The sequence below is a fragment of the Canis lupus genome, unplaced genomic scaffold (assembly GCF_011100685.1).
Source record: "Canis lupus familiaris isolate Mischka breed German Shepherd unplaced genomic scaffold, alternate assembly UU_Cfam_GSD_1.0 chrUn_S2206H2406, whole genome shotgun sequence".
In the NCBI taxonomy this organism is placed as follows: Eukaryota; Metazoa; Chordata; class Mammalia; order Carnivora; family Canidae; genus Canis; species Canis lupus.
Window position 1 is genome coordinate 5,950 of NW_023331089.1, and position 12,830 is coordinate 18,779.

Genomic DNA, 12,830 nt, shown 5'->3' on the forward strand with positions numbered 1-12,830 from the left:
CAAATTAATAGTCTCTAGATATATGACAAAACCTGGTAAAGATGGTGCTGTTTATACTGTAGGCAGGTCAACGATAGGCCACATGCAACGATAGACCACAGCCATGTGGCTGTGGAGTTTCAAGATTTTAGGTGCAAAGATAAAAGAAACCTGAGGCTGATCCATTCTGTAAGAAATATCAATGAATAATGGGTTTAATTCTGGAATTCAGGGTGATGTGGACAATGAGTTTTTCTTCAGAACAAAGATTAAGCTGAAGAGAGTAAAGGTATTTTGAGATAAATGATTGAAAAAGTTTTTGGTGACAGATGTTCTCAGGAGAAATAATACAAAGAACTGGCAGTCACTCCCAAAGGGAACTTGTTCTTGGAAAATACAGCTTTGAGGAGGAGAAAGAACACATATTGCTGTCGTATACCTGAGATAATGCCATGCTGAAGAAACACTGAACATGTTCGTACCCCAGTTAGGACTCAGACCAACAGAAAGGAATTGCACAGCCTTAGATTTCTGCTCAAAGTAAGAGGAAATTTTTAATAGAGTCCAAAGTTGAACGGGGATATTGTAATAGACTACTGAAGTTCATCAGGCATCTAGCCAATCACTGACATAGAATACTCATAAGGTGTTTAAATACTAATTGAGGCAGATAATAGAATGAGATGATGTATTAAAAAACAATGATAAGCAGACAATAATAATATGGTACTTTCTCAGGCACAGAGGATGTGCCTGGCTTTGTTAAGCAGATTATAGAAAACAGAGGGATTGTTAAACCTTCCCAAACAGTTATTTCTCATGTCAAACAATGAGTAATGGGATCTCTGGACAACACGAGGAGACTCAGCAAAAGACATCATTCCTAGGCCCCATGTCTCTGTATGGTTGCTCAATTTAGAGCTAATGGCAATAAAAATGGGGTCATAGTTTGACGATATTCATGATGTAATATTCATTTTGTCAATTAAAACTTTCAGTTAAACACGGAGATATCATAAAGAGCATCCTACACAAAAGTTTTTTTAGACTCCATGGTTTCAGAATAAATATCCTAAAACATGGTGGCATAGGTGATGACACTTTTATTCTCTCAGTGTCCAGGGATGACAAGTGAACATCAAGAATTCAGCAGCATGCCCCAGGGCTTGTGCAGCCCAGTCACTGACCAAGGCCTTGCAAAATTTCTCTTGCCTCTGTTTAGTAAAGAAGACAAATGGACTTAGGTTTGCACCTTTCCTAAGGCTTATTCAAATTCATAAACTGGAATGGTCATGGTCACAGTAGAATTAATTTCTTGCGAATCAAAATCTTTCAGCAGAGACTACCAATTCTGTAAACAGGAATAAGCCATAGTGACACTTCCAAACCACGAGCTAAACCCGTGCCTACCTCCCTGCATCTACAACCTGCCAAAACCAGTAATGTGTAAAAAGGTGCAAGCCTACGACATACTCCAATTAACTCAAAAGTATATAAAGAATATTGGTGTAGAATTAACCTGAGGAAAAGTTAAAATTCGGCATGATAACACTGGATTTAAGATATAGACCTGTCAGAAAGGAGCTTTAAAGGAATGTTTCCCAAAAGCATAAAACCATCCAGAGGATTTCACTTGTTGTAGACCCGAGACACACCTAGACAGACAATGATATTCATTAAGACCTTCATCATCTTTGTATATTGGAATCATAGTAGACAGAGATGAAGGTGTAGAAGCAAAGCATGGACACCATATTCCCAAATAATTGGTTACAGCTACAAACATTCTGGCTGGTGAGAATAAGGTGTTCCTATGTGATACCTGAGCTCTTTTGGGAGAATGATCTTCCCTGTCCTAGATCACTAATGTCTAACTCTCCTTGGCTCGCTTGAGGTTACTCAAAATGAAAAAGGACACCCATTAAGATTTCCACTGAACATAGAAACACTGAAGAAAGTCTGTTCAGAAATAGGTAAGGGCAGTTAGGGAGCTTGAGAAAGATCTGAAGGTGCTGTCTGTTGTCGGAGGCAAGATTAGGAGCTGGGCTGACCTGAATGGTCTCCGTCAGTGAGGGACCACACCCAAATCCTGTAATCCAATCAAGCAATTAGAGTGGATTAGAGGACTTTGTGCCTTATCCCAGGGCCCAAAAGCCATAAAGGTGGAGGTGAGGTTCATATCTGACATTTGGAACTGGCACAGTGAGAGGAGCATCCCTTTGCGACCCGAAGCTCCTGGTGAATGTATCTTGTGGACACTGTTTCTGCAGACATGGAGGCTGCCCACCTCCACCCCTCAGAGGAGCCTCAGTCAGCGCCTCTCCCAAACCCCAGTCATGCTGGTCAAGGAGAGGCGGTGCTGAAGTCCACGGAGGACCCTCTGTGCCCGAGACGACATCCCCTGCATCAAAGACTCCTCCTCCCCGATGACCCGTTGGCTCCCGCATTCAGCAGGGCTGCCTCCCACCAAGACGCCTCTGAGTTGGAGGAGGCCTTTCCCACGTGGGAGCCGGGCTTCAGAACATGGGCAACACTTGCTATGTGAATGCGACCCTACAGTGTCTGACCTACACAGAGCCCCTCGCCAGCTACATGCTGTCCCAGCAGCACGGGACCACCTGTAGGAGGCAGACATCCTGCATGCTGTGTACCTGCAGGCTCACCTGACGCGGGTTCTCTGCCATCCTGGACGTGTGCTCCGGCCCCTGCCACTCCTGCTCACCGCCTTCCACAGACACAAGCAGGCAAGATGCCCATGAGTATCTCATGTTCATTCTGGATGCAATGCAGCAAGCGTGCTTGCCTGAGGACAAGCCCTCAGACCTGAGCGTCCTCAGGACAGCACCCTCATCCAGCAACTCTTTGGGGGGTACTGGAGGTTCTCAAATCCAGGTCTCCACTGCCAAGGCATTTCGAGCACTCTGGAACCTTACCTGGACATCAGCCTGGACATCGGGGCTGCTCACAGCGTCAGCCAAGCTTTGGAGCAGTTGATGAAGCCCGAACTGCTGGAAGGTGAAAATGCCTACCATTGTAGTAAGTGTCTGGAGAAGGTGCCTTGCGTCCAAGGTGTGACTTTTGCACACTTCCCGAAGGTCCTCATCCTGGTCTTGAGACGATCTCAGACTTGACAGGCAACAAAATGACTAAGGAGGTGCAATATCCTGAGCGCCTTGACATGCAAACACTGCCTGTCTGAGCAGAGGGCAGGACCCTTGGTTTATGTGCTCTATGCCGTGCTGGTGCACGCTGGGAGGAGTTGCCACAGCGGACATTACTTCTGTTTTGTAAAGGCAGGAAATGGCCAGTGGTATAAAATGGATGATGCTAAGGTCAGCGCCTGTGATGTGACTTGCGCGCTGCACCAACCTGCCTATGTCCTCTTTATATGCAGAAGACTCATCTGGAGAGAGACCTTGGGAGGGAGTCAGTCAAGGAGGGAGGACTCGCATCTCCCGAGGCAACCCCACAGTGGTTGGTGAGGCCTCAGGAGAGCCGGCAACGGATCCCTCCGTGAACCTTCCTGAGTTGGAGGAGCGTGGGGAAGAGACCTCAAGGCAGCAAATGACATTAGACCAGTGGAGATGCCTCCAAGAATGCAACCGCCCTAAGCCTGAACTCAATGTCAGGAGAAAGAGAAATTGCTCTTCCTGCGAACGCAGTCATCCTTCACCACTCCAAATACAGACCTGAGATGCCCGAAGAATCATCCTCAGCAGACCATCGACCCTGCTCACCACTGCAGCTGGGATGCTCCCACCTCAGGTGGCCGGGGACGTGGCCAAAGTCCCGCGTGTGCCAGGGAGAGCCCGACCTACCAAGAGGATGAGCAAGAAGGGAACAGAGTTCTGGGGAAGCAGTCCAGGGATGTGTCTCCTACTTTGGTGCACATGGGCGCACACACCCACACACACAGCGTCACTCACTCACTCCAAACCCGAACACAGTCCCATACTGGAAATATTTTGTGTTATGTGAAGTGTGTGTTCTATATGTATGGAAGAACCATCTATCTGGTGTGTTCATGGGATATGGCCTTCAACTGAAACTTGAGGACACTGATATTTAAACCTGGTTCATTGTCATGATCTTTTATTGGGATAGTGTGGATTTCATATGGGGTGTATCGAGGAACCTGCCTCTCCTTCAAGCCTTGGGGAGAGTGGAGGCCACTTTGCAGGTGAGAAGGCAGTGAGCAATCAGGGTTGAGAGTGGATATGATGCTGAGGACCTGGGGTTGAAGTCAGTATGTTTGACCCTTTCGTCATGCTCCCCACTTCCCAATGCTTTTCTTCTATTTATATGAAAGAATATTTCTCCGAACATAAGTATGTATTGGGTCTGCTAGCGATGTGTCTTGGTCATTGCTTGGAAATTGTAAGATGGAAATTAAGTGCTTATTTTTGGGGCGATAACTGCATCCAGACCTGATTGAACCACAGTGATTTTATTATGTTCCCTTCACTCTCTCCCACATTAAGACTGAAGAGAAGCAAACTAACAAGGACTCTTATTCCAAAGGGAAATGCCCAGCCTCCCACTGAACATAACTTTTTTATGACTATTTTGCTACCGTCTTCTCTGTGGCATCTCTTGACCCAGAAGAAGTGGACTCTGGATTTCAAACCAGTTCAAATTCAAATTTGGACCTGGGTTGATACCTCTGGAAAACAGTGCCAAGTTCATGAGTCTACCAAAGCATTTTGAGGTCAGGTTATAGGTGTTCTGTGTTATCATTGCATTTCTTACAGAAGAGTTTGACAAGTTCATTGTAGAATGGAAATTATTGCATGACCAGCAAACGCCTCTGAGTGTGACCGTAGATGTGCAGTTGTAACATCACATCATAATGTTATTTTCACTCTGTATTCAAACTTGGACATGCCACCCTTACTGGATAGTAAGGGACAATAGGATCTGTGCAGAAGAAATCAGGCTTTTTTGGAGATTTTCATGTACCTAAGACAAATTAGAGATCTAAGGTGTCAGGGTTTCTTTCATGTCTGGGAATTGTGTTTCTTATGGCCAATACAGTTTATTGTGTCATAAAGAGTGAGGGAGCCTGTGTGCATGTCTTGCCAAGAGTTCCGTAAGAGGATCTGCAGGTATCCCCGTTCCTCTGAAGACTGTAATAGGGAATGAGACAGCTCATGGACTCGGGGACTTGTCCTCCACAGCAGAGGACACTGAGGAGGTGTCTGTGGGAATGAGGATATGTCCCCACCTGGACTGATGTGGTGAACCAGCAATTCCCCCGCTGAACTGGATGGAAACCGTCAAGTCCACCACGTGCTGAGTGTCCTGCTTTTGTGCGCCTACACATACACTCCCCCCACTACACAGATGCTGCAGTTTTTCTTTAGGTAAATCTATAGGAATGTCAAATTGTGCTTCCCAGTCTGGAATGTCAGTTTGTCTTAGTGAAATCCATTTTCTAACAAATGTAGGGAAATCATCCTGGCAATTTGTAACTTGGTTGTAACAGAAATTAACAAGTTAATCTGAAATTGTTTTATAAATATCTGAATTTCTGATTTAGAAAAAGATCCCATCCAGAGTTTTGCAAATTACACCATGTTTTCTCCTAGAAGACATTTTCTGTACTTCTGATATTATTTCTCTGAAATTGTTATGTAAAATATTGCATCTGCTTTGTTTGTTTTGCTCTAAAATGTTATTATAAAGTTGTGTGTTTTTTTATTCTTAATAAAAAATTCCCACATACAATTTGGTGTGCAGTCTTCTGAGGATGAGGACACCTGTAGGTCACCGTGGAGGACACTCCAGGGGCCACAGACACAGGCTCCGTCCAACAGGTGGGGGGCAGGAGGGCCCTGAGCAGGCCTGGCTTCTCGGGAGGAAGGAATGAGGGAGCTGCAAGGAACGGGAGCTCCAGCAGCTTCTGTCCAATCTGGTGAAGACCATTCCAGGGGCTGAGTGGGGGCCCGCGAGAGTGCGGCCGTGGGGGCTCGGTGCATGGCTGCAGGTCTCCAGGTGAGGTGTGGCAGGTGTGGGGCTGGGGGCCCTTGCTTGGCTGGAGGGCAGGTGTCTTCCTGGGCTGCGGGGGCCTGGCTGTGCATCCACGGGCATGTCCGCTTCCTGGAGCACACAGATTCCCTGAATTCCCCACAGGCCCTCCTGGATGCTTCTCAGGTGTGCTGGCTGGGGCTCCACCACGCTTTCTTCGGGGGTTCAGGGTCCTGTCTAGGGGCATGTGGGCACATTTCTTGCCTGGAGCCTGGGGGGTTATTTGGAATTGTCTGCCAATGCGTTGCTGACAGCGGGACGGGTGTTCTCCTCAGGATACTTGGGTGGTGCCTGGGTGTGTCCCAACCCATGGCCCTGGGAGCCAGCCTGGGGACCCTCGAGGGACACTCTGCAGGGCCTCTTGTCTATCTGCTGCCCAACCAGGCTGTCAGCCCTGACACAGGGTTGGCGAGCCGGCTGAGGGGGTGTCAGTGATCGGCACTTCCTGGGCACCAGGAGGTCCACCAGGTGGGCTGAAGCTAACTTGAGGGCTTCTGAGATGAAGATGTGGAATGGGACCAGACACTCATGACTGGATTGTCAGTACGTGGTTCCATCAGCAGGGCAGGCTCAGGGATAGAAGGCCTCCTGTGGGTTGTAGACAGCATCGGCATGTGTGGACACTGTGGGAATAGAGAACACCTGGGACTCCATGAGTTTGGCCCCCAGCACTAAGGCAAAATGAACACTCAGGAAAGAAAGAAAGAAACCAACTAACGGCCAAGACCTTAGTAACAACCCCCTCCCCCGGAACAGGGAAAGAAAAGATGGGATCTGTTGATCTGACTCACCCTGGGAGTAGGGAATGCAGTTGCAGGGCTGGTCCGGAACAAAGGTATGACTGGATGCTTTTGATGCCCTTGAGGACATTGTGGGGGGACAGGGAAAGTCCTGCCTGACAGCGATTGCTTCTTCCATTGGACCAGCTCTTCCATCCACTATGCTCATGAGGCAATAGGAGTCCTGATGCTGGAGAGTCATGGTGGCAGCTCCTGAGAGGGGATGGGCAGGGGGGTAATGTGTCATGAAGGACAGAGGCCTGTTCTCTGAGGTGGTATGTGCTCCAGGAGTGCCCGCCAATGACCATCACATGCCAACCCAGCCACGGTTCACACACATACAAGGCATAAGGCAACATCATGGGCACCAAGGAAGAAAAGGGTGCAAAGACCACGCTGCTCAACTGCCACTGGTCAGAGAGGAAGTGGAGTCCCACCTCCCCCAGGAGGCACATGGAAGCCCAGGGAGTGCCCAAGGGCACAGCCCGGGAAGCAGCACACACTCACCCTCACATAGTCACAAGATTCCGTGTCTTCCTTCCATGTGCGCTTCTGCCCCTCCCAGGGTCTCCTGGGGAACCTGTGGAGCAGGGCCTCTGCTCGGCTTCCTGCCTGCACCAGAAATCAAAGCATGGAAAGGAGAAGGAACTCCCTTCCCTGGCTTCCAGCCAGACACCTGCTCAGGGCTTGGGCCAACCTGGTCCTTTCCCTCCTCAGCCACTCTCTGCCCACCTCTGCCCCACCCTGACTACAGTGACCCACCAGGTCATCCAGGCAGTTTGTTTCATGCAGAGTCAGAAAGGGTCTGCCTTGGCATGTGCCAAGCTCCATACATTTCACTGGTGCAGGGACACTTGTCCAGCCACAAATCCCACACCAAATCAGCCAGGGACAGCTCCATCACCCAAATGGTGGGACCCTGTTAGTCTGGGAGCTCCTCTGCCTGCCTCGCCCAGCCTGGCTCTGCCCGCAGCCGCCCTGCACACTGTGCATGCACACTGGACTCGGGGGTCTGTCATGTCAGCCTGGCGATCGGGGTCACAAGCCCCATTCCTCACCTTCATCTCTCTGCCTTCTCCCTCTCAGCCTGGTCCAACAGTCCAGCCTGGTGTCCACTGGTCGCGGTGGGTGACTCCCCGGCTCCACATTCTCCTTCAGCCTCCTGGAGCCCAAGTCCCATGGGAACAAGGGTCGTGCCCCAGTGTTTTTATGGGGCATTCTGGTGCTTGATGCCTTGTGTCCAAAGGCCCCACAGTCCCCTGCACTTTACCTGGGGGGTGGAAGGGGCAGGGGTCAGTGCATCCACTCAAATGCCAGTGAACCTGCCAAGCACATGAATGGGAGGCCGTCCTCATGGAGTGGCACATGGGATGAGGACAGGGGACATCCTATCTGGCTAGTGAAGTGTCAGTATAGTGAAGACCTCAGGATGCATCCTCTCACAGCCAGTGGGAGGGCGGGGCAGGGAGGAGGATTGCAGGTGTCAGGTTGAAGACAGGTGGAAACATCATTAAGATTCGGGACAACACAAGCATGGATCTAATCTTATGGTGCCCTGAGACTGATACTCAGAGCCTCTGAGTGTCCCAATGTGTAGACTGCTGGGATTCCAGCCCTATGTCAGGATGGACAACAGGGTCCGGTCAATGATCTTCTGTGAGCCTAGCCTGTCGCAAGACTCCTGGCAGAGCTCCTGCTTCAAAACCCATGCCAGCCTCCCCACTCACCCTGGGAGGCGGGACAGGGGTTGGGGGGGTCCGCTACATGAGAGGGGGTGCTGGCTGCAGATGGGAGGCCCGGCAGGAGGATAGGTCCTGTGGCTGAGGGTCTTCTCTCTAGGGACTCCTGACGCTGTTGCTCTTTTTACAGGTTTGCTTTTATGTCCAACTCAGCCCATTGTGAGACCCTGGCACAACCTGGATGGCCCCAGGGACCCTGTGGAGCGCTTGCCTCCCTGTTGCGTCCCTGGACACAGCCACACTGGCCCAGGCACACGGGACACACATCCTTGAGGGGAGACGGCTTGGCTGTGCACCTCAGGAGGCCGAGGGGCCACTGTGGCCGTGCACGAGAGTGTGAGCAACAAACACTGGTGGCGTGATTTTAAAAACCCCAAACAAGAAAAAACTTAAAGTAGTGCCTTCCATCCTCCACGTGGGAGTAGCGCCTTCCACGGACCTTATTTCTTTGCCCTTTTGCAATGTGCAGGAATGAGTGAGTGGCTGCCTTCCGATGCTCTCTAGGGCAGACTCCTCCCTGGCACAAGAAATTACAGTCACGTGAAGCAAACTGCCCTTTGTCCTCAAAGAAATTGTTTCAAAAGAAAAGTTTTTTTAAAAGATTTGCTTGATATTATCTGCCTTGTTCTTATTGACTTGAAATGTTGGCATTTTCTAACTGTGCCTTGTTGGCTACAGTAATTCATTATTCCTGTCAAAACTGAAAAGTGCCCTAATTGAATGTGTTTGAATGTTATCCTTGCACAGTTCTTTAAATTGAGAGACAAAATGTTTTACCTCACTGTTGGACATACATTCAAGCTTTTCAACTTTAGGAGAAAAAAAAATAATCATGTTTTCCGGTATTGTAAATTTTAGACTATTTCGTATACATTGTATTTAAAACTGCCACATCAATTTTAATGTAGAGATTTTGCAAATCCTAGGGGAGGTGGTGGCCCTGGTGAGCCAGAGCCTGCAGGAGGGAGAACGGGACTTCAAGGTGAAAGTGAGGTCCATCCTGTGCCACCTGCGCCACCAGCCCAGTTGGCCCCTGGAGGTGGTGGAGCTGTGTCCGAAGTACCAGCAGACTGTGGTGGCCATCGACCTGGCAGGAGACGAGACCATTAAAGGGAGCAGTGTCTTCCTGGGACACGTGAAGGGCTACCAGGAGGCTGTGAGGAGAGGCATCCACCGCACTGTGCATTGCAGGGGAGTGGGCTCAGCGGAGGTGGTCAAGAGGCTGTGGACACGCTCAAGACGGAGAGGCTGGGCCATGGCTACCACACGCTGCAGGACGAGGCCCTTTATGACAGGCTGCAGCAGGAAAACATGCACTTCGAGATCTGCCCCTGGTCCCGTTACCTCACAGGCCCCTGGAACTCGGACACGGAGCATGCAGTGGTTCGGCTCAAACATGACCAGGCTACCTACTCCCTCAACACGGATGACCCACTCATCTTCAAGTCCACCCTGAACGGATTACCAGATGCCCAAAGAGGGCATGGACTTTGCCGAGGAGGAGTTTACGAGACTGAACATCAATGCGGCAAAGTTTAGTTTCCCTCCCAGAAGATGAAAAGAAGCAGCTTCTTGATCTGCTCTCTAAAGCCTATGGGATGTCATCTTTGGATGCTTCAGGGCAGCATCCCTGAAGACATTATGGCCACCTCTCCAAGCCCTCCCCCTGGGGATGGAGCCTCAGTTCCCTGGGTTGAACGACACTTACCTTTACTCTCTCAAGGAAGACGATGATGCCCATAGTCAACTTCTGCTGCTCTTGAAGCCATGTGCCTGTTTCTAGACACAGGAATACCTCAGCACACCACATCTCTCCTGACTACGGGCCAGAGTCTGGTGAATCTGAAGCCTCCCTCCTATAGTGACACATGTGAAAATCTGGTGCTTAATAAAGAACTCAAAGGCTGGTATTGTTGGGGAAAAAGAAGGAGATGATCATATTTCTTTCTTCTTTTTTTTTTTTTTGGAGGACTGACTTTGTTTATTAAGGGAACCGAGAAACAGATCACGTACCCCTGGAACCTGAGTTATGCAGGAAGGTAGAAAATATCTACAGTGACTGGGTGACAGAACGGAGCACAGCACAAGGGTCCCAGGCCAGCCCACCATGGGACACTGCCCCACTCCCCGCATGGAATACTAAAACCGAGTGGTTTTAGCAGCTGCCCCAAGACTCCAGTAATGATGCAATGGAACAAGGATTCTATACGGCTCCCCTCAGCTTCCCCCGGAGAGAGTGGATGTGAACAGGTCAGAGGCCTGTCCGCGACAAAGTGGGGCGGCCAAGGCTGCCTCTGTCCTGGCCACTTGGGGCTGGAGCAAAGGCAAGCCTGGCCTCCTGCCCGGGGCAGATGGCAAGGCCAGTCGAATCCACAAGCTGCCTCATGGGCTGGGGGAGGTTGGAAGATGTGGCATCAGGGAAGCGTTCCCACACCAGGCATCCATCCCTCAGAACAGCTGTGGATCCACGGTGACCCCACTCACCCCACTGCCCCCACAGGGGTACGGAAGCAGCCCCCGCAGCCCACACTGAAAGTGTGGCAAGGCTTGGAGGGGAAGGTGGGAGGCCAAGGAAGCCTGGGGGGTGGACCCGCCGATAGTAGCAGAGCTCTGGAGGCTTCTGTGAAATGGGCCGGACAAGTGTCCCCATTTCATGTCCACCCACAATCCCAGAACAGGCCCTTGTTTGGAAAAGCAATGAGGGTGACAGTGATGACACGGACCTGCAGATCTTCTGCATCTCCTGCGGGCACCCTATCAACCCACGTGTTTGCCTTGCGCCACATGGAGCGCTGCTGCCAAGTACGAGAGCCAGACGTCCTTTGGGTCCACGTACCCCACACACATTGAGGAGCTACACGACTCTTCTGTGATGTCTACAACCCTCAGAGCAAGACATACTGTAAACGGCTCCAGGTGCTGTGCCCCGAGCACTCCCGGGACCCCGAAGTGCCAGCTGATGAGGTATGTGGGTGTCCTCTTGTGCGTGATGTCTTTAGCTCGCGGGTGACTTCTGCCTCCTGCCCAAACGCCAGTTGTACCCGCATTACTGCTGGGAGAGGTTGCGGCTGCTGGAGTGGCCCTGGAGCGTGTGCACGCGTGGTACAAGCCGGACGAGCTGTTTGAGCAGGAACGCACCGTTCGCACGCTGGGACTGACGGGCAGGATCACTGGCCCTGACGCTGCACCTCACGGATCCAGCATGACCCGCTCACTCCCGAGCCGCGCTCCAGTGCTGACCGCTGGAGCCTCACTGGCCCCCGAAGTCCCCACGTTTCTGCATTCCAGGCCCGGGAGCCGCCCGAATCCCCCGTTTGGCTGCTCTGCCATTCATCTGTTTCTCTCCAGTGGTCCCTGAGTTTCTCCCTGTGCCCACCCACCATTTGACTACCCCGCTGCCGGTATCAGAGGGGTCTCAGGATTTCTTCTGTCCTTGTCTGTCCCTCTGTCTCTCCATTCTCTGTGCCTGGGTGGGACTGTGCAGTTTGCTCACTGTTTGCCTCCCCTCTCCCTGGTTTTGTTAATAAAATTTTGAAGAACCAGAAAAAAAAAAATTTGATCTCTACAGGGATAAACTCTGTAAAGCCTTGAGCTCAATCAATTGATGTTGAAAACTCTCAAAGGAATAAAGGCTTGATCTGAATGGTCTAGAACATGTGCTGTAATTTAATAGAAGAGATGGTCGTCTTAATATTTAATGATTTAAAAGAACTTCTCAGTCCATGCGAAGAGTACAGTCCAAGGATAAATCAAATTTCTGAACGCATTTTATGCTACATATGTGTATACTTTGCAATCCTCAGGTGTTCGTGCCAAATATTCTCTTTCAATAAGTCCTTCTATATGTTTCTTAATAACAACTGTACTTGGGAAGAATCGAGCCTTCACCTGCTGAGTTACCTCTGCTACTAACACACTGTGCTGCATCTTCTTTTCTGGATTTCGTTATCCGCAGGATAGCAGCTTCGATCTCATGTTTCCTGTCGTCATCTACTTTCTGCCTCGTTTCTTTCCTTTCTGGGTCAGATTCACCTTGTTTGGCAGCAACTGTTTGAGTCTTGACTCTGTGTACTTTGGATGTGAACTGATCATTAACTGTGAATCTGTGGCCATTTTCTGTTCCCTTGGACTTGGGTTTCTTTTGTAAGAACCCGCTGTGTTGGTTTACCACAGGCGAGGGACTGCAGGGCTCTACCAAGTTCTCTTTCAGGGATATCTGTTTCTTGTTGAATTTCCCTCAAACGTGTATTTTTCTCTGTATGATTTAATTCATACATCTTTTATTCTTCTTTTGGCAAACATCAGA

At 50.1% G+C, this 12,830-nt stretch overlaps 2 pseudogenes; both read left to right on the forward strand.

Annotated features, from left to right (window-relative positions):
• Nucleotides 1-2,502: 2,502 nt before the first annotated feature.
• LOC119879031 lies at nucleotides 2,503-10,158 on the forward strand (annotated as a pseudogene).
• Nucleotides 10,159-11,151: 993 nt separating this feature from the next.
• Nucleotides 11,152-11,911, forward strand: LOC119879029 (annotated as a pseudogene).
• The last annotated feature ends 919 nt before the right edge of the window (nucleotides 11,912-12,830 follow it).